Consider the following 13916-nt stretch of genomic DNA (forward strand, 5'->3'; position numbering starts at 1 on the left):
AGACAGAAAAGTGTCAGAGCTGCATGGTGTTGGAAAGAGGATGGGGTGAAGGTCAGGAGGTGGAGGTGAAGGGCTCCTTCCAGCCCTGCCACTCCCGGCTTTGGGGCCCTAGGCACCAGAACTTCCTCAGTCTGTTTCCTTATCTTATAAAGAAAAAATTTGGATGCAATGATTTCAAAGACCCTGTTCAACTAAGAAAACTCTGTTGTTCTGTTCAACATATATTTGTTTAATTCCACCTTTCCACAGACACCACGGATAGGTGATAAACCCACATTTAAGGAGGTCACCTTCCCTGATGGGAACCCGAGACACCTAATTCTTCACTTTTCTCTTTCTGCTTGTGCCTTCCCAATGGTCCTTCTTCCCATGTCCTGAATCTGGGACATTCCCTTCCGCATCCACCCCACTTGCTCTTGCACCGGGGAGTCTGCGGACTGTAAGTTATGGGTACACAGTCTCCAGCCAGGTGACGGGACCTACTTATCTCTGTCTTCCAGAAATGTCCACTTTCACTCCCAAGTGGGCTGCTCTGAATCTGGTTCTGACTGTTGGAAACGTCCTCTTTCTTATTTACCTCCCACAATCTGGAGCAGTTGTGGTTGGAATGTGCGAGTAGGATAAAGAGACTCTGAGTGCATGGAGGCCCCCTGTATCCAGGAGTTCTTAACCTGGGGTCTCAGAACTTGATGGAAAAAAGAAGTAATTTTCCCTAAACGTTTTAAGAAATATAGCCTTCCATGATGAATGGAGGCAACCAAACATAGTTGGGCTAGCAGGCCCCAGAGCTTAGTTGCTGTGCTGATTTGGATGTATTATGTTCCCCGGAACACCATGTTCTTTGATGCAATCTTGTGTGGGCAGGAAATGTATTGGTGTTGATTAGATTGTAAGTCTTTGAGTGTTTCCATGGAGATGTGACTCAATCAATTGTAGGTGATAACTCTGATTAGATAATTTCCATGGAGGTGTGGCCCTGCCCATTCAGCGTGGGCCTCGATTAGTTTACTGGAGCACTATATGAGCTCAGACAGAAGGAGCAAGCTTGCTACAGCCAAGAGGGACACTTTGAAGAATGCACAGGAGCTGAGAGAGGAGCTGAAACTTACAGAGACATTTTGGAGTTGGCCTTTGAAAGCAGACTTTTGCTCTGGAGAAGCTAAGAGAGGACAAACGCCACAAGAGCAACTGAGGGTGACATTGTGGAGAGAAGCTGAAGCCTAGAGAGGAATGTCCCGGGAGAAAACCATTTTGCAACCAGAACTCCAGAGCAGACACTGGCCGTGTGCCTTCCCAGCTAACAGAGGTTTCCCAGACGCCATTGGCCATCCTCCAGTGAAGGTACCCCCTTACCTCTGACACTTTATGGCCTTAAGACTAACTTTGTAACCAAAAAAAAACCCCTTTATAAAAGCAAATTCATTTCTGGTATTTTGCTTAATGGCAGCATTAGCAAACTAGAACAGTCACCAATAGAAGCCACAGATCGTATCACAGCACAATTGTTAGAAAATTCAAAATTTCATTTACACTCACCAAGACTTCAAAATTACTGTAGATATGAGAACCTCCTCTAGATCTCATTGTTCGATGAGTTAATAAATATATATATATTATTTATCACAAGATTTTTTTACCATCTTTATAATTTTATAACTTTTATTTTGATACAATTGATTTCCTTTGTGAGTCTATATTGCTTATTTTGTGCATTTAAAAGCCTATGTCTGTAAAGGGGTCGATAGGTTTCATCGAATGGTCAGAGGTGTCCATGGCCCCAAAATGGTTACAGCCTGTCAAGGCATAGCTCTGTTTCCCAGCATTCTTTGCCCATTTTGCTCTGAGGCTCAGACCTTCATTTTGGCTTTATGCTGAAAATACGCTCCTGTCATTTGCTTGGACCACAGCGCAGAGGTTTAATCCAGAGGCTTTCTTCATCAAGGTTGTACATTCTTATTCTTAGTAGTCAGCCCCATGTCCTCCTACCATCTCAGAACCTTTTTTCAGTTTAGGCACCCCACTCTGGGTGCCAGGTCCTGTATCTCTGACACAGCTGCAGGCTGAGAGCCTTTTATTACCCATGTGGAGTCACTGATACAAGTCACTACCTCTCTTCCTCCTCAATGTAAGACCATCGTCTCCTCTCAGATACAGAATAACTAGTGGCATTTCCCCCGGTTTTACAGCAGACGTTCACCCAGCCCCTATTATGTCCTAACTTGGGATACCAGGGTGTCAGGGTCAAGATGGACCAACAAGTGATTACCTCCCGCACCCCCTTAACCTCATTTCCTAAAGAGATGTTTTTGCTTTCTCATCATGCCCCACTCCTACCCTCTAAGCTGGGATGTTCCCTGGACTCGACAGAGATTGGGAGACCTGGTGGAGAGGGTTCAGGTGGGCCTGGTTTGGCTTACAGCTTGTACCAGGAGCTGCCCTTATGGGTCGTCTTCTGGTGGGTTACAGGATGACGGCTCTGCTGCAGGGGCAGCCACCTTCAGAGACCCTGCGATCAAGAGATAACTGCTGTGTTTCTGGACACTTCTTATTTTATTCCACCACGTCTGCCAGAGGTGGGACTAAGGCACTCCCCAGTCCACTGATTCATCAACCCTTTCAGCCCCAACTGTATACCCCACAGCATCTATCTTTTTACCTCCTTCTGAGTACAGGGGTCACAGGACAACAGAGTCAAGACAGAACGTTCAGGCGAGCAGATATCTACAAATCTTAAACTACTGAGCACATGTATTGCTATACAAAACAACCCCCTCTGCACTTGTCCCTATCTATCATGTTTCTGACCATGGATGGCATGCCACCTCCGACTGGTAGGGGGTGCCTGGTTACTGGTGAGGGAGGGCTGTGAGGTGTGTTGTAGGATCGGAGAGAGTGCCTAATGCGTGGATGATGTATGTCACTTATTTATTCACATACCTCACATTGGCTCAGCGTGCCCCATTATTCTAAAAACCCATATCCTATAAAGCAGAATATCTGGTTCTAGCACCCCTTGCAGTGAGGTGGAGCCGTGTGACTAGTTGTGACCAATGGACTGCGAGTGGAAGTGACACTTATCTTTTCTGGGTTGAAGCATGGAAAAATGGGTGTGAGAACTCTGTGTGCTCCCTTTCTCTTCCTGTGCAATCCCAAAGCCTCTTGTTTCTGAAGGTTTATCTACAGTGGGCAGGGCTGGGAGATATCTCAATCAGCAGGGCTTCCTGAGTGATTTTGTGGAGAAGATTCCTCAATCCATCTCCCACTAATCCTCACTTGATATGTACCTCTATCTGTAAAGCCAATGAAATGTTGAGGTTTATTTGTTACTACAGCATAACCTTTCTTATCCTAACTAATATAAGGCTATTAAAAGAGAGGAGGAATAAGTTTGTGTATGTCTTGGTGGTTTTATTAGGTCAGGGGTTAGCAAACTTTTTCTTTAAGTGTTAGATAATAAATATTTTAGGCTTATGGGTCATCCTGTCTCTTTTGCAACCACTGAAATCTGAAGTTTTGGAGCAAAAGAAGCCATAGTTCATAAGTGAATGGATGGGCATGGCTGTGTTCCAACAAAGCTTTGCTCTTGAGAACAGGTGCTGGCCATGGACCATAGTTTGCTTCACAGAGCCCTTTATTAGGCAATTATGGCCCATCCCCTGTGCTTTAGTAGCAATGGTTTTCAACTGCAATTGCAAGTTAACTTCTTCTGGGGGAAGAATCTCTGAGGGTAACCCAGGCATGGGTTTATGTTTGAAATTCCACAGAGGATTTTGATCACTGAGAGGGCTGATAACTAAAGCTATGGTCCCAGGCAATTAATTCCAATAATTCCTACTCAGATCAGGTGTACCAGGAACATGTCTTGGAGCCACCTATATTCTCCTATACACATGGTATCAATGAACTAACCATTTGTGCCAGTTTGAATGTATTATGTCCCCCAAAATGCCACTATCTTTCATGCAGTCTTTTGTGGGCAGATGTTATTGGTGTTGATTAGATTGGAATTCTTTGATTGAGTGTTTTCATGGAGATGTGACTCAATCAACTGTGAGTGAAACATTTGATTAGCTAATTTCCGTGGAGGTGTTACCCCACCCATTCAGGGTGGGTGTCAATTGGATCACTGGAGTCCTATAAAGGATGTCCCAGACAGAGGACCTTGGAGCAACTGAGAGTGACATTTTGGAAGAGCTGCAGCTTACAGAGATATTTTGGAGAACACAACCCAGGAGCAAGCAGATGCCTAGAGAGGAACATCCTGGGAGAAAGCCATTTTGAAACCAGAACTTTGGAGCAGACACCAGCCACGTGCCTTCCCAGCTAACAGAGGTTTTCCAGACACCACTGGCCATCCTCCAGTGAAGGTACCTGATTGCTGATGTGTTACCTTGGACACTTTATGGCCTTAAGACTGTAACTGTGTAACCAAATAAACCCCCTTTTATAAAAGCCAATCCATTTCTGGTATTTTGCATAACAGCAGCATTAGCAAACTGGAACACCATTCTAAGATGAGAGGGAATGCCATCTGTTCAGGGAGGGCTGTCAAAACCTGCAATGCAGATTTGAGAACCCAACACAGACCTTTGCCCCTGGGCTGGTCTTCTACCAGCAGGACCCGCCCAATGTGAGTATTTTTTATTCATCCTCTTCCTTGCCAGGGTGCTTCAGACCTGGCTTCAACCCCTTTCTGAGGCCCCACTGCCATCCAAACTTTTGTTTCCTCAGAGATTTCTGGATCCTTACCAAACATTCTCTTTTTGGTTTATCCTTGCTTGAGTTTATTTCCTTAACTCGCAGTCAAAAGAATATTAACCAAGGCCCTTGGCCACCTCGAATCCTTCTCTTGGTTTTTCTGTCTGTTGGTGGATGAGCCTTCTCTCAGGCGCTGAAGTTCAAGTCCATGAATTCACTCACCACAGTGCCCTGCTGCTCTCCTCCCAGCCGTCACTCTGAATGTCACCCTGCCCACCCCAAAACCAGCATCAGGGCTGCCAAGGTCTCTGCAGAAACACAAAACATGTACAACAAACATTTATCCTCGAAAAGAGGTCCATCAGAGGGGAAACTTATTGATACTTATCTACATTACTGCCTTTATTTTATAGTAAGCTGTTTAGCTTTTAAACAATTTTTCTTTTTGAAATTTGCATCTACCTACGTGAAAAGGTTATTTACAAAAACACAAATGTTACACAACACTCAGTTTCTCTGATTGGTCCATGAGTTATCCAAGGTGTAAATAATTTCCACACCTGCTTTTAACAAAAGAATAGAACAGACAGTTGCGGCAGATTTAATTCATTTGGAAAAAGAGTATTTTTGCTGAAAAAAAAAAGAATTGAGTGTCAGGAGTTGTATAAAGGAAATGTTAAATAATGCATTTTTCCATAAGAACCACATCCACATTTGAATGTCTCAATCGGAAGAGGATTTCTCCCAGTGGAAGAGCTCAGAGCACTTAGAGCCTGGGATGGGGTGATTTTAAAAGGAAACCACCCGTCCAGATATTTGGGGCCCTGGAGTGAATACACATTCAGGGCTTCAGAGAGAAAACTATTGACCATGTGAATTTTAAAACGGTCCTTCCGCAATGGGAATGCAATGTTTATTCCAACATTTATTATGCTTTTAAATTAAAAGTTGGAATTAAGTAAAATCTAAAAATTTTTCATTTATGAAGACTGAATTTATTGATAGAGCTGCTCCTGAAAGAGCCCCCTGAAAGAGTACAGTAATAATATATAAGAAGGATGTAAGGACAGCACTTGGAGATGAGGTGTTCAAAAAAAGGAAAATATTCAGCAGTGATATTTATAGTTTCTATGCTTTTCTTCTGCTTTTGGACTAAAGGTACAGACCCCAAACTTCCCAGTTCAGTCCCACACTTGGCTGTGGTCACCTGGGGGATGGTTGTGCTCCACCCCACCTGCTCATCCCACCCTCCAACACGGAGCAAACTTTCTTCATGCCACTCCCCTCAGGAACCCAACATTGACCATGTTAATTTAATTTAATGTTCTCTTAATGCTTAGTTAACTTAACGTTAGTGGATGCTAAGTTAATAGTTTAACGTTATGTTAATAATTAATATTAATGCTAACAAAATCTTTAGATTAGTTTTGGGAACTTGGGACTGAATTCCTTTCTTGACAAACTTTTTCCATTCTCAGTCTTTTAAAATACCATTTTTATTAATAAAGATTATTACTAAAAATGCATGTTGTTACAGAAAACTCAAAAAGTACAGAAGTATATAAACTAAAAAGTAGAAGTCTCCTTCTTCTCCAGGGTCTTCTGTATCCTGAGGATGGCCTCTGAGCTGTAGTGTTCCAGGGATTTTGCTTTCCTGGGAAAGCAGCTGCTCCTATAAGCTTCCTGGTTCAAATCCCCAACCCCTCTGTCACTAGCTGTCCTTGTGTGGGTGAGTTATTTCAGCTCTCTGTGCCTTGGTTTCTTTATCTCTAAAATACGGGACAATGGTAATAACAGTTTCTACATCATCGGGTTGCTGTGAGGATTACATGATTTAGCACACATCTTCCCCATTATTATTATTATTATTAATCTTTCTGCCTGTTGGGTTTTTGTTGTTGTTGTTGTCGTTCCAGGAATAATTTAAGGTTTATTCCAAACTTGCATTCAATCAAACAAGATAAATTGACAATAGGTTAACATTTTTCTAAAAAGAGCATTCCTGCAAAGCACAGTTTAGTAAAAGAAGTTCTGTGGGGACTTGGCATTACAAATCCCCACCCTCCTCCAACTTCCTGACCTTCATTATTCTCCTTTATTGCTTTATTTCTCCCTAAAGGATTTATCTGCTACTTTATCCACTTTACGTGTTTTGTTTGTGCTCTGTGTCTTCCTGCTCCCCTAAAATGTTGGCTCCATGAGTTCAGGGATTTTCATTAGTTTTGTTCACTGCCTTATTTCCAGTGCTTGAAACAGTGCTTAGCGCACAGTGGATTCTTGGTAATATTTGCTGAATGAATAAATGTGGGTCTGACTTACACTAGGAATAATTTTTCAGAATATCTAGGAGCATATATGAATGGAGTTTCTTCAACTCATCTTGAGTAATACTTTTTTCACTCTGTCTCTCACTAGTTACTGAGCAACAAATGTGTGAGATGATATCCTCTGATAATCTGTAGTAGAATTCTGTGTTTTGAATTTAGGATAGAGCCATAGAACTTAACAGTTAGCTAGGCTAGAGGTAGTTTTGCTTTTCTCTTGTGGTAAAATTGAAGAGCACAACAAGGAGATGCTGTGACCTTCCCTTCAAGGTGAGCCAGACTCTCCTCAGGATGTAACACTGCATAGGCAGTTGAATTGAGGCTACAAAATGTAACTCATTATCCTAGAAACTCCTTTTCTCTTTTTGCTCACTCTAATACTATCTGCCCAGACCTGCCCTTCTGGGGACTCTGGACATCCCACAGCTGACTAGTCTCCCTCTAAACCTCTGCCCTTCAAGCACAGCTGGGCCCTGTGTGGCCCTATTTCCGGCGGCCGGCCCCTGGTTGCCCACCTTCTCCTTGTCTAGTGTCTTCCTGGAAGGGGGTCCTTCAACTGCTTATTTCCCTGCAGTCCCACCACGTCCTGCAGCTGCCCCCCGAGCCTGGAATTGGTCTTCCAGACTTTACAAACCTTGCCCTTGAGTCAGAAGACGCCGTGGTTCTCAAAGTCAAGTCCGCGTCAGAATCACCCCGTTGCGCACTACATGTGTCAAGCCCCGAGCCCCACCCCACAGGTTCCAACTCAGGCGGTGAGAGTAAGCCTGGGAATTGGCCTGTCGAATAAGTACCCTCGGCCCCCACCCACCTCCAGTAGCGAATGAGGCAAGTGGTCACCGTGCACGGAGACCTTGAGTCAAGGGACAAGGAGACGACATTACGAGTTGAAGAACGTGAGCTAATCAACAATAAAGCCAATAAGGAAACCCCGGTGTCTGGAAGTGAGGGTGGAATTCTTTATTATGGAATGAGTACCTCCTGGACGGGCACGTGAGAGGAAAGATACATAGAGAGGCCTGGGGAAGGGGCCGGGGGTGCAGCACGTGGAGGGGAAACCAGGCTCCTTCATAGTTTGAACCCAAAGCCCCCCTCTCATGACATGCTTTCATAAGCCCACCACATCGTCCAAACTCGGTCATTCAGTGTCCCAAAGTACGCCTTTTACCTTCTGACATCCAGCCTTCCTGGACAACTTCTACAGCTCCATCCTACATTTCTCACAAGTCACAATTCAAATCCTTTCTCCACTCCTCCTACCCCTGGGCCCCTTACGTGTTTAATGATCTCTCAGTATGGATGTGGGAGGCAGGAAGTGCTGTCTGCTCCTGTGGATGACTGAGTGGAAGAAAAGTGCTTTGAAGCCATGAGTGAGAAGCTACCCATCTTCTCTCACATCCCTTAACAACTGGATCCTATCTCTAGGCTCTGGGCTATTCCTGACAGGTTGTTTGTAGGAAGTGGCACAGTGCCCAGCCTTGATGTTCTGTAAACTTGGGGAAGATGCTTGGCTGCGCGGAACCTTGGTCTCCCCAGAGCCCAGCCTTGCAGGGCTGCAGTGAGCATTAGTGACATCGCTCAAAATGCCCCACATCAGGCCCTGCAGACACGCTTCTCATCAGACCCGCTGTAGCTCCACCTGGATTCTCACTTCCCCCTTCTCCAACGAGCAAATGGAGGCACCAGGCCAACATTTCATTCCTGGCCCCGTAAGCTGCTGGGGTTCATTCTCAACCCCTTGAACTAAACCAGGAAGCTGGTGCTTGGCTTTGGGATCCTCCGCCTTGGCCTGGTGGTTTCTTCTTGGCACCACACTGTCTCTTCATTATCTTTCACGGGACTTGCATAGATCACGGGCCCCAGCCCCATCTAAATCTCACTTTTTTTCAAGTGTTACTTATCAGTGCTCCAGGTTTATGAGCACCTCAGGGAAATGACGGTGAGATGATCATAGCACCAGCAGTAGCTAATCAGTCCGTGCCAGGTGCTGTTCTAATTGCTTTACATTTTATCCTTTTAGTTTCCATAGTTCTATGAAGTATTTGAACTCAGGAAGTTTGGCCCTAGTATCCAAATTAGAAAACCGTGCTTTGCATGTTTTTATATGCCCGTTACACCCTGGTTCTTATGAGGAGCAAGGAGGGTAGAGATATTGGTGGGTCCAACAAGGCATCTGAAGCTGAGTGGGAGCTGCACAATCGGTTGCCCTTTTCTAGGATGGGGCTGAACTGTGGATACCACCACCGCATGCTTAGCCCGTTCTCCCACCTCTGAGACCTTCCTGCAGCTTTCCTTGCTCCTCACCCCTTGACACAATAGACTTTGCACCCCTTTTTACATGTTCGGGTAGAATTGAAGTTTATGGCACCCAGTTATATAAATGGGTGCCATAAAGAGGGGTTGAGTATGTTTGTGGGGCCTTTATTTCCTCCTCCACCTTCCCATGACGGAGTCCCGTCCTTGAAAGATATGCAAACACCATCTGTCCCTCGTCAATATGGTGCAGAGGCCTCTCTGCTTCAAGGGCTCTGTTGTCTTGGTGGCAAGTGGCCCGGGGCTACAAAAGAGTTAGGTGGACCCAGGCTGGGAGCCGGACAGCTTGATGCCCTCCCTCTCTGGCCTGTGTCTACCCACATGTTTTCAGGAATAGGTAGCCATAAAACCCCTTGCCTAGGAGGACAGTAACTGATGAAGGATCACATACAGCTTTCCCCTTTTCCTTTATTCTCTTCCTCCCTGACTTTTATGAATTGTGTTCCCCTAAAAGATATGCTCAAGTCCTAACCCACGGCCCTGTATAATGTGACCTTATTTGGAAATAGGGTTGAAGATGCTATTAGGTAAGATGAGGCTAAACTGGATTAGGGTGGGCCTTTATCCTGTATGACTGGAGTCCCTATAAGAAGGCAAGAGTTGGACATAGACAAGGGGAGAATACCATGTGATGACTGAGGCAGAGATTGAATCCCAAAGATTGCCAGCGAGATGCTGCCGGAAACCAAGAGAGAGTCACGAAACAGAGTCTTCCCTTCAGACTTTGAAGGAAGCACGGCCCTGGTGACCCCTTGAGTTTAGACTTTTAGCATCCAGAACTGTGAGACAGTAAATTTCTGTTGTTTTAAATCAACTAGTTTGTGGTATTTTGTTATGGCAGTTCTGAGAAACTGAAACACTGCCCTTCTCTTTAGAATAAGGAAATTGGATTTGATACCCATCAATATTCTAACCTGTCTCAATAGACCTCCTCCCACAGGAAATGTTTCCCCAATAGTCCAGAGGATGAAGTCAGCTGAACTTGCACACACCAGTGAATGCGTCCGTTCAGTTGTATTCATTTGCACTTGTCTTCATTCTTGGTCTGTATCCTGCACTTCATCTTGAGGTTTTAGAGGGTAGAAAGAGTGTCTTCTACTTTTGTACAAGGAAGATGCTCTAGTGTAGAAACTTAATGGTTTTGCTTCAGCCAGCAAAGTGGACTGCAAGTGAGAGCTGGCAGCTGTGTTATCCTTTGTATTAGTCAGAATGAGCTAGGTTGTGCTGCTGTAACAAACCACCCTGAGGTAATGGAAGCTACAACATCAAAGATTTATTTCTTCCTCACATTATCTGAGTCAGCTGTATTTTGTCCATGTCATCTTAACCTGGGATTGAGGCTGATGGAGAAGGTCCTACTGCAAGCATTGCTGGTTGTCATGGCAGAGGGAAAAGTGAGCATGGCAAATCACACACAAGCCCTTGAAGCTTCTATTCAGAAGGGACGCATATCATTTCTGCTCACATTTCATGGGTCACAGCAAGTCATACAAGCAAGTCTGGGCTAAATGAGATAGGGGAGTACAGTCTCCCCAGGGAAGGACAGTGAATATTTGGAAACAATAATGTATTCAATCAGAACCTGCTTGGATGCAAGAGACACCCTTGGTGGATGGTCCTCTCAGAACTGGGCAGGTGGGGCAGCAGAAAGGCAAGGTCAGTCTTCACTGGCTCTCCTGATGTTGACGGCAGCTGGTGACGGGGAGCAGGCATTAGAGACAACCAGGAGACCTCATTCAGCTTCAACCAAGTTTTGCATCTTCTCTGAGCCTCAGATTCCTCATCTGAAAAACAGAGGATTGGATTAGACCAATGTTAGGGTTGGTGCTAATTGGAACTGTGGTAGCTACGTGGAAAGCCCAAATGCATCAAGAAAATGATCCATGGAGTGTGCCCAAGGCACTCTTCTGTGCCCCACAACAGCTCCTGACTTGAAGGCTCCTTCCCCAGACCCTGACATCTTGATCTGCTTCCATGCCTCAAATTTCTCTTCACTCTGGCTTCACAGTCCCCCTCTGCTTCCTTCAAACATGTTTTTATTCCTCCTCAGAGTTTCTACAACAGAGAGGGAGCTCTGCAGTTTCCTGGTTCATGTCTCCATGTCTTATCTTCTCAACTGCTTATAACCTCCCTGAAGGTTATGTCTGTGCCTTTGTTTTTTTGAGCTTCTTACCCACTTATTCCCTACCTCCTACTGTATCGTTCACAGAGAAGGGCTCAGCTTCAATTTGTAAAGCACCGACTATGGTTCATACACATTATCTAATTTGGTTCTTATACTGTTGCCATGAGGAAGATATTAATTATCTCATGTAGCATCTGCCACACAGTCCAAACAAATGTAAAACAATTAGTGCTGTGCTTGACACTAAGTGCCTATTATTTAATTATTAGTATTGCTATTATCATTAATGATGAGGAAACAGATTCAGAAAGGCCTAATAAGGTGCCCATGTCACACATTTAATAAGTCATGGGACTGAGTTTGGACCCAGGTCATTCTGATTCTGAAGCCCATCATGGCAGCCATCACAGCTGCTCACTAAATATTTGTATAATTTCCCTCCTGGGTGCATGATAGGATAGCACTTCCCCAACCCGTATGTGTAGCAGAATGACCATGAGACTCGCTTTGGCAAGGAGTGACATTTGTCACTTTTAGATGGAAGCTTCAGAAGCCAGTGTTTCACCCTGTGTCCTTCCTACTGCTGTGTGAAAGTGGGGACCCACGTGCTACCATGAATCCTCTGTTGGGCGGATCCCTGAGACATAAGGCTGTCAGGGTGCCCCTCGCGATGCATGCTAGACATGTAGCAGGAGGAAGAAATAATGTTTGGTGTGTTAAGCCATCAGGATTTTGGGACTTACCTGTTACCACAGCATAACCCAACCGATACATGTGATACGCGCACTAAGACATGCTTATAAAACTGACATGCCTTCTTTATTTTTTGAGATATTTTACATATTTTTTTTAATTAGGGTGGTTCTAGGTTTACAGATACATCATGCAATATACCCACCTCTCACACACACAGTTTTCCGTCTTAACATTTTCTATTAGTGTGGTAATTTGTTACAATTCATGAAACTATTATAATTATGCTATTAATTTTAGCCCATTATTTTTCATTAAGTTTCGCTCTTTGTGTCGTACTTTTCTGCGGATTTTAGTGTGTTCATCACGTGTGTGGTAACTTATATATAACCTAAAGTTTTCCTTTTTATCCCTTTTTGAATATGTAATTCAGTGGTGTTAATTACATACACAAAGTTGTGCCTTCATCCCCTCATCCTTTGCCAAAACTTTTCGGTTACCCCCAAGAGAAATGCCACAACAATTAAACATTAACTCTCTGCCCCCCTCCCCCATTCATTCCTTGGTAACCTGCATTCTAGTTTCTGACTTTGTGAATATGCATATTCTGCTTATTTCAGATACCTGGGCTCAAACAGTATTTGTCCTTTTATATCTGGCTCGTTTCACTCAACATGGTGTCTTTAAGGTTCATCCATGTTGTGGCATGCCTCAGGACTTCATTTCTTTTTATGGCTGTATAATAGATTATATCCTCTTTTTCAAATGCAATTTTGTTGAGACATATTCACATACCAGATAATCATCCAAAGTGTACAATCAGTGGTTCACAGTATCATCATATAGTTGTGCATTCATCACCACAACCGATTTTTGAACATATTCCTTACTCCAAAAAATAAAAATTAAAAAAGACCATGCAAAACATCCCATACCCCTTATCACCCTCATTATCTTATTTATTTTTTGTCTTTGTTTTCTTACTCATCTTTCCACATACTGGATAAAGGGAGTGTCAGTTGCAAAGTTTTCACAATTACGCAGTCACACCTTAAGGACTATATAGTTATACAATCCTCTTCAAGAATCCAGGCTACTGGATGACAGTTTGACAATTTCAGATATTTCCTTCTAACTATTCCAATAGGCTAAACACTTTAAAGAGATATCTATAAAATGAATAAGAATAACCTCCAGAATGACCTCTTGGCTATATTTGAAATCTCTCAGCCACTGAAACTGTATTTTGTTTCATTTCTCTTCCCCCTTTTGGTCAAAAAGACTTTCTCAATCTCATGATGCTGGGTCTAGGCTCATCCCCAGGAGTCATGTCCCATGTTGTCAGGGAGATTTACACCCCTGGGAGTCATGTCCCACGTAGGGGGGAGGGCAGTGAGTTCACCTGCCGAGTGGGCTTAGAGAGAGAGAGGCCACATCTGAGCAACAAAAGGGGTTCTTTGGGGGAGACTCTTAGGCATAATTAAAAGTAAGCTTAGCTTCTTTGCAGCAATCAGTTTTATAAGGGCGGGCCCCAAGATCGAGGGCTTGGTGTATTAAATTTGTAGTCTGAATGCTTGCAAGAGTATCAGGAATTCCCCAGGTGGGGAAGTTTAATATTTCCACATTTCCCCCCAGTCCCTCAAGGGGGCTTTTATGCCTTCCTTTTGGGGCTTTGTGAATCGACCCTCCCCTGCTCACATTGATCAGGGTTGATGGCTGCTTTCTTGTTGATTCTTGTTAGTACTTATCTCTTGAGGAACTAACCC

This window comes from Choloepus didactylus, chromosome 24, assembly GCF_015220235.1.
Source record: "Choloepus didactylus isolate mChoDid1 chromosome 24, mChoDid1.pri, whole genome shotgun sequence".
Taxonomy (NCBI): domain Eukaryota; kingdom Metazoa; phylum Chordata; class Mammalia; order Pilosa; family Megalonychidae; genus Choloepus; species Choloepus didactylus.